Here is an 8223-nt window from a genome sequence, read left to right as displayed (position 1 = left end):
CGAGGGGCTGTAGGATCTGCTGCTGCAGGGGCTGTGGGTTAGGAGTGTTCCTCTTGGGGAGGCAGAGTCAGAGCAGAGAATGAGCTTGGCTTGAGTCAAGTTCCTCTTGTCCTGGTTAAGTGGGGACTCTGGGCTTTGAAGGGGACCATGCTTCAGGTTCATGCCTTCCTGTCATCCTGGAGCAGCAAATCCTCATGGAGGGCCCTGGCCACATCCCTGTGCTCCAGGCTCCCTTGTGGGCAGACAAAATTAAGGGTCTAGCTCTAGCTCCTATCCTCTAGCATCTCTTGCAGAGGGGCTGAGGGGAAGGAGAGTCCTGGCCCAGGGGGGACTGGGAGCTGACAGGAAAATGCTGATGGAGTCCCCTTTCCCTTCCATTAGAACTCATCAGAATTCCCCAGGATGGGTCACCATGTGGCACAGCTGGTTGTGTTCATTGGTGACCCAGCCAAGGACATCAGCCGGCAGGTCAGGGAAGGGGTTTACTGGCTCTACCTGCTGCTGCTGCACCAGAGGGGTAAGGAACCCAGCTGGGAAATGGCACCCGATAGAAGAATGAGACTAGGACCCCAGCCATTTTCTCTCACTGACCCTGGCTGGAGGATGAGTCTCTCTCTCTCTCTCTCTCTCTCTTTCTGTGTTCTGCACCACCCCCTGCAATTCTATTGGACCAGGCACGCAGCGAGGACTCTGCCCACTGTGCAGCCACCAATGGGATTGGAAGGACACAAGCATTGCAACCAGAATAAGTGTGTGTGTGTGTGCGTGTCTCTCTCTTTCCCAGGGATGACCATCCATGAGGCTGAAGACTTGTGGTGCTGGGACTGGCACCAGGACAGCAGGCTCCTGGGCTACAGGAACACAGCCAGGGTGGGGGAGGTAAGGACACTCTGCCAGGGCATGACACAGCTCAGGGAGTGGGGTGGCAGGTCCCCTGAGGTGGTTGCCTCTTGGGGCCACTAGACGGAGAAACTGTTCTAGCCCCAGGACTTGGAGCCTGGTTCTGGGCAATCTGCTAATGCCCCACATCTTGTTGGTTTGAGGTCTTCGGAAAGTTCTTCTCGGAGGGGCGGAGAAGATCCTTCCTCCGGACGACACTGCTGGCCATCACCACAACCCCCTGCTGGGTATCTGCCAGGCTGGGCTGCTCCTCACCTACTTCCTCCTGGGGGAAGCCCAGCAGCTGGTGGGGGACAAGGTAAGCAGCTGCATTAGACTCAGGAGATTGGGACGGAGCCCAGGCCTCATTCCCATCCTATAGCCATTGGCTGGCCTGGCAGCAAGGAGCCTGGTGTGGAATGAGTCAGAGCAGGTGTTACTGGGAAGGGAGATGAATTCACCTCCATGAGCAGGAGGGAGCCAGCTTGTCCCCAGAGCAGCTCTAACCCAGCTCTTTAGCAAGGCTAATTAATGACAAGCGTTACCTCCTCTTGGACTTGTGTTATTAGGACACGGTGCTGTCGCTCTTGGGAAGGGCAGCAGAGTCTCCTAAGTGCCCTCTGCGAGCCTCTCCTGTCCCACAGGGCCGCACCCAGTTCCCAGTGGCCTAGTGTGCGTGTCACCAGAGCCACCACCCAGAGTTGCTCCCATCACTGGCAGCCTGGGAAGGCAAGGACTGAGGAGTGATGGCGACTGACCAGCCAGGGCTGAGGCACATGGGCGGGGGAAGCTTGTCCTGCTGCTGGCAGGGCTGGACTCACTCTAGAGAGAACAGTGAGCAGGGGCTGCTGGTCTGTCCCATTCACCAGGCTGCCATCCTGCTGCTTCAGCATTAGTGGCTGGGATGACTTGGGGAAAGGTCTCACCTGTCCCACATCCCACTTCACTGCTGCCAGAATTCCTCCTGCTCCCCCTGCTAGAGCCCCCTCCCTGCCCAACCGGGGTGGGGGTGGAGGAGATGGTTCTGAGGACTTGATCTGTGGATTGGAAGTGGAACAGCTGTCGGAGGTGGCAGGAGCTCACCCTCCTGGTCAGGGGTTGGCACTGGAGGTCACTAGAAAGGACAACAAGACTCCATTCTGGGGGTCAGGAGGGTGAATCTATCCCCCAGAGGTGGGCAGGTGCTGGGTGGAAATGCTGCTGGTTCCAGGTGCCCTCCAGCTTTGAAAGTATCTTGTCGTCTCATTGGTCATTTTGGTCAGGTGCCAGCGAGCTTCTTAACCCTTTTGAGGTGAAGGGGTTTTGCCTCTGGCCAGGAGGGATTTCATAGTTCTGTATTCCTTTTATATTTATGACAGCCTCTGAGGCCACCAGCAACTCCCACTCCCTGCTGCAGGTACTTCTCTGGCTCACTGTAAATGGGGAGCTTGTGGAAGGGGGCATGGATCCCCCTGGTACTTACAGAAACTCTCTTCCCTCTCTGTGGAGCAGGGTCCTTCCCTCTGCCCCCCAAATTCCTTCATCTAGGGCAGGAGCTCTTTCCCTTATACCCATTCCCCTCTGCCCTTTCCTTGGTCTACCCCCATCCCATTCCCCCATATGCCCCAACAGAAGGGCTGTTGTGTCAGGGCCACAGTCCCTAGCCCCACTGAAGCTTGGAAAGCTCCACTTTAGAGGAGCTGGAGGTGGGACAGATGCTCAGGGCTAGCTTCACCTCCTGCCCTTTTTATTCTCCCTTTAGCCCTTCTATGTGGTCTCTAGGTGTGAAATGAATAGGAGCCTCCTTCCCAGCTGTCTTCCAGGCCCTGGGATCTGGCACAGCCTCCCAGACAGGTGCATCCTGCAGCTGAGCCACCACAGGGAGCAGTGGGGACAGGTCACCACATCCCATCAAAGCAAGCCATGCTGGCTCTCAAAGAGGCTTAGATGGAAGACCCCGCTCCCTCCTGGAGGTAAGAGCCATTTACTTCTTGGGGCATGTGGGTCTCTTGGGGGAGAAATGGGATCCCCAATGCATAGCTTGGCTGGGAGCTTCCCCCATCGTTGGCTCCCAGTTCTGGGACAGAGACATCTCCATCATCGTACCACCTGGTTTTGTTTCTAGAAAGGGGCTCCGCAGAGACATCCTTGAACCTGGACTCTTGAGAGCGTTTCCAGCAGGAGGCTCCAGCCCCTTGGACATGAAGAGAGCATCAGGTAGTCTCGTTCACATGGCATCTCCAGCTCCACTTCCTGCAGCAGAGGAAATGAACCCATTGGCTCCCAGAATCCCAACTCTTTGACCACCTTCCGCTCAGCGGTGGGATTTCTCCAGCCCCCTCACCACACCTGTCAGCCTCTGAATGATGAAGGACCTGAATGTCAGAGTCACCAGAACAAGCAAACTCCAGTTCCAGGCAATGGGGCCTGTGTGTACTCAGCCCCTCTGGAAACCAGGTCTGAAATGGGGAGCAAGGACCCCAGCCCAGTAACAGTAGGAGTGGGCAGAGCAGGCCTGTAACAGGGTGCTGTCCCCTGGGCTGCACAGCCTGGGGCTTAGCCAAGCTGATTACAGAATGAGCCCAAAGTGAGAGGCACCATGTACCTCCTGCTAAAGAGCCAGACTTCAGTGGTGATCCAGCCCAGCTGGGGTATCAACAGGAATGAGAACGAGGTCAGAAGTTCAGAGCAGCAAGGAAAGCCTAAAGGGGAATTTGAGAAGAGAGGCAGGAAGTGCCCAGGGAAAACTGCAGCAACGAGAAAGGAGCAGACTTAGCTGTTGGGGACAGGGCCCTGGGCTGCTACCAATGTCAGGGTGGGACTGGGTTTCCCTATTGGCTCCAAAGAAGGGGGTGTACACGCACCCAGAGAGGGTTACCAAGCCCAGGAGGGGTCTGCAGGCTGAGCAAGAGCCCCAGCGATGGCAGAAGGACTTCTTTCTGTGGAAAGACCTCTTTGGACTTTTAATGTGAGACAAGCTGGGCCCCAGAAGGGTGGACTAAAGGTGGTGACCTGGCCAGAGGGGTGAGTTACCAGGCAGAGAACCTGCCATGGTGCTGGAGCGACCATTGATGGGGGATGCTAGCCCAGCGAGAGGGCTGTGGTGCCATGCCTGGCCACCAGGGGGACACGTAACGATGAGGAGATTCGTTTACGATTGGCATAGTCAGGAGATTGAATTCCCCCTGTGATCTGTGAGGGCTGTTAGAAGTCTTGGTTGCTGAAGGAAGGTCTGCTCTCCCAAGCGGGTGTATCAAGGGACTGAGCTGGTCACTGGATTTCCCACTTCAGTTCCAGGGACTGGTTAAGCAGCCAAATCAACTCTAGGGGTTTCTCCAGCAGCTCCTAGAAAACCAATAGAAGCGGAAGGAAGTGCAGGCGGAGCTACAGACGCAGCAGCAGCAATACCTGGGGGAGATCCTACAAAGGGAAATCAACCCAGGGTCTGCTATGCCCATGGTCAAAAAGAGCAGACATGGAGAGCATGCCTGGGCTGTGCTGAGAAGGTTAGCCCAGGAGAGCAGGGCATGAGAAAGTGTACAAGCATGGCCTAATGCCAAGATGGGGACAAGAGTTCTTTGTTTTTGGTGCAGAGAAGCAGGCCATACCAAAAGACACAGCCTGCTTAGGAAATTGTGGACTGGCAAAAGGAGGGGGCAGGGCCCCAAGAAGGTAGAAAGACAGGAGAAGGTGTCCTCTGGCACAAATCCACATGAGGCAGGCAACATGGAGGTGGCAGTGATGGCCATGGACCTTGCAGACGCTCCACCAACACACCTTGTCTGGTGCTGCAGGGAGGTGAAGGACGAAATGGTGGCCCAGAGACAAAGCAGACTGAAGTAGGGACAAACACAAGGGTGGAGCAGTCCATGGTGGGTTCTCAGACCCTGATGGAAAAGGTTTTGGGGGGATGCAGCAGCGGCAGTAGCAAAAAGGCTACAGAAGAAGCTAAAGGCTTCAGAACAGGCTGTGCAGGCAGCGGTTAATGAGAATGAGTGGCTGCAGGAGGAGCGTTGGGATACTGCGGAAGAGAAGGATTGCCTCTTCATTCTGGTGAGCGAGCTGGCAGGGAAGCTGGAGACATTGTGCGTGCAGGCTGTACAAGCGCGCAGCCGGTGACAGTGATGAGATGATGAGGGATGAAGCTTGGACAAGAATAGAACTTGCCCCCCATGTGGGCCAGGTTCTAAGGAGGAGGGTATATAATGGGGGACTTGGCTTGTGGGCTATAAAGCCTGGAGCTAGGTCAAATGGATTACAGAGTGAGCTCCACCGGAGGGGAAAACGTTAGCAAAGGTACAGGAGAAGGCCTAGCTGTTCGATACAGCTCCTTGGGGCAGAACCTAGAATCCAGAGTAGGACTGGTTCTCCCATGGTCTCTAAGGAAGGGGATATACAAGGCCATAGAAAGGGCTACCAAAACCAGCAAGGGTAGGCCGAGCCAAAGTCAGGCTGAGGAAGAGCCCCCAAAGGGACTGAAGACCTTGTTTCTGTTAAAGACATTTTTGGACTTTTAGTTTGGGATGAGCGTGACCCAGGAAGGAGTGGACTAAAAGACGGTCACCCGGCTGAAGGGCTGAGTTCCCAGCCAAAAAAACTGCCAGAGTGCCCTTGCGACTATTAGCGGGGGTGCTAGCCCAGCAAGAAAGCTGTGACACCAGGCCTTGCCAGGAAGGGGCACCTCTCGGTGAGTGAACTCTGTTACAAACCTGCTTCCATCATGAAAACAGCCTGGTATTGGAGAGTGGTGGGGATGGCCTATGGGAGAGGATGGCTGGAGTGGTCATACAGAAGGGGCAGCAGGATCCAGTGACGAGAGCAGGGAACAGGTTGTACTGCGGCCCTGCCATTGAGTGGTAACATGATCCTGGCCATGTCACTCCCCCACCTGGTGCCTCACTTTCTCTATCTTTGAAATGGGGATCATCCTGACCCACATTAAGAAAATGTTTGATCCTCTGCTCTTGCTTCCCAAATCCCCGCCCTCCTTGCCCCACACAGGCCTCTGCCCTGTTCCTCAAACTTACATGCCCATGTTAGTGCCTGTGTCGCCCCCTCAACTGCAAGGTCTTATGTACAGTCTCCTGCCAGCAAACGGAAGCTGCCCCTAGATCCAGAACAGGAATCGCAGTTCCTGTGCGCTGTCCTGAATGGAGTATAGACCATGGGCATGGGGAAGGCCAACACTCACATCCAGGTAGATCATCAACCTACTCCTCTGTCCCAGGAGCAGGAAGGCCTCTGGTTCTTGCTCTCTTCGGTAGCTGGAGCTGCTAAGTTGGGGGTGCGATGGGCAGAGATGGGAACAGGCCATAGGATTAATCAAGTGTCGGGGGAGACTCCTCCTCCACGGGAGATGATATTTCCCCTCTGTGGGGAATTCCTTCCTTGCAGATGCTGTGCTTTGGTTCCTGGACTCTGCCATGAAGCCTAGCTCCCATCCCTAGCAGATTGCCTGTTCCCTATCCTGCTGTGCATCAGGCCCTCTGCAGAGAGCTGCTCTGGACTGCAGAGCCAGCTGTCATCCTGGCAGGTATAGCCCCAGGTTCCATAACCCTGACCCATGGTCTCCCTCTGCTGACAGGCTCTGAAGAAGGCCTGCCCAGAGACATGGATGCCATGCTGAAGAGCTCGCTGGCAGCAACCCCCAGCACAGACAAACTCCAGCACATCTTGGAGGTGAGCAGAATGGGCAAGGGCAGCAGGAATTCTACCTTAATCCTGAGGAGGCCTGGAAATGAGAGACTGGATGATCCATGTTTCCACTGCGTCCTGCTACCTGAGAGCCATTGGGCCACCCGTGGTCAAGGCAGTCAGTGCAGAGCAGTGTTTAACCAGTTACCAATCCATGAGAGGACCTTATGATGTACCTGTATGGCACAATAATTCTGCATTGAATCAGTTGATTCAATTGCTTATTCTTTGGGGTTCAGACCCTCTGTTCTCCCCCCGGGGTGACAGAACCCTGATTGTCACTTCTGTCTTTCAGGCTCTTTCCCAGCCTCTCACACAGATATATCCTGCAGCCAGCCCAGCTTAGGGAGCAGTGGGGACAGGTGATCTCATCCTGTCAAACGAAGAAACATGGGTCTCATTGAGGCTCAGATGGAAGATCCCATGCATCTCCTGGAGGTAAGAACCGTTCACTCTTCCTGCCACTTGGGGCTCTTGCAACAAACGGGGGACTCCTGCTACACATCCTGGTTGGGAGCTTTCTCTATCCCTGGATCCCAGGCCTGGTACAGAGACCTAGTTTTCATCATGATATCCTTATTTTATTCTCAGAGGATATGTCCAGGCTCCTGGAGACTGTTTCCTGCAGGAGGTTTGAGCAGGGAGAGATCACTCACTGTCACGATCCAGGGGTCTTCAACCAGGGTCTGCAGGATTCATGGGAGCAGCCACACTCCAACCCTCCACCTGGAAGCCTGCTGAAAATTGCTTATCTGAGTCCCATGAAGTTCAGCCCCACTTTAAGGCTCCACTCCTGAGGTCCTATTGGAGGAGTCCCAGAGAAGCTAATTGGCCCCCTGGCCCTGCTTAAGACAGCAGCAGGAACAGGAAGCTGACTGAACACACCAGGGCTGCTCCCTGTTCTAGACCATGTGCTGCCTGTTTCTGCTGCCACTCCCCTGGCTTGATTTCCTGGCATCTGATTTGTGGTTCACAAGTTTGTCTTTTGCTTCTGATCTTCCAGGATCCTGACCCCACTGACTCTCGACTCCTATCATGTGAATGTGGACTCTGGCTCTGACCTGTAGGTCTGGCTGCCCTTGACCCAGCCGTGACATTGACTTTTTTACAATTTCTCCAGTGCCCTTTTCTGCTCTCCAGCAAGATACACCAGTACGTTGGCTCCCAAAGTCCTAGTTGCTCGCTATTCAAGAGCTGAGGGTTAGTGCTTGTATTGCCCCCACCCCCACCCCAGCTGCTTTTCCTATGGGAATCTCCCTAGAGCAGAGGAGAAATCTGCTTTTCTGTTAGGATCGGTCCCAGCAGTAATTCCACCCACCCTGGCCTCAGGTCAGCTACTTTGTTTACCTGGGAACAGGGACCACTTTTGAAGTCCTTAGCATGGGGGTGGAGGTGGGAGCAAAGGCTGAAGCTCCAGCAGTTTGCACCAAAGAACACCACCCTGTCTTCTATGGTCTGATTAGGGCTCACCATCCATCTTGGAGCTGAACACCAGATGGGAGCTGATAGATTGTCTTTGGCGGGCCAGAGTTCTTGTGTGTGATGGAGCTGTGTGCCAGAAAGGGCCAGGAGAAGATGCACCACACATGGCCAGGACCGGGCTAAATAGCCTGTAATGCTAGGTGAGTCAACCCATGGCCACATATATACACCCTGAGCATCCATGGGGAC

At 54.8% G+C, this 8223-nt stretch overlaps 1 long non-coding RNA gene across 1 annotated transcript; it reads left to right on the top strand.

The window, feature by feature from the left end:
• The first annotated feature begins 5261 nt into the window (after positions 1 to 5261).
• On the top strand, positions 5262 to 8021 carry LOC122458851. The gene is made up of 3 exons (XR_006279136.1): positions 5262 to 5545; positions 6848 to 6990; positions 7157 to 8021. It is a non-coding gene; the product is annotated as an uncharacterized LOC122458851 (long non-coding RNA).
• The last annotated feature ends 202 nt before the right edge of the window (positions 8022 to 8223 follow it).

Source organism: Dermochelys coriacea, chromosome 2, assembly GCF_009764565.3.
Source record: "Dermochelys coriacea isolate rDerCor1 chromosome 2, rDerCor1.pri.v4, whole genome shotgun sequence".
NCBI classification, from domain to species: Eukaryota; Metazoa; Chordata; order Testudines; family Dermochelyidae; genus Dermochelys; species Dermochelys coriacea.
This window is presented reverse-complemented; position numbering and strand designations above follow the sequence as displayed.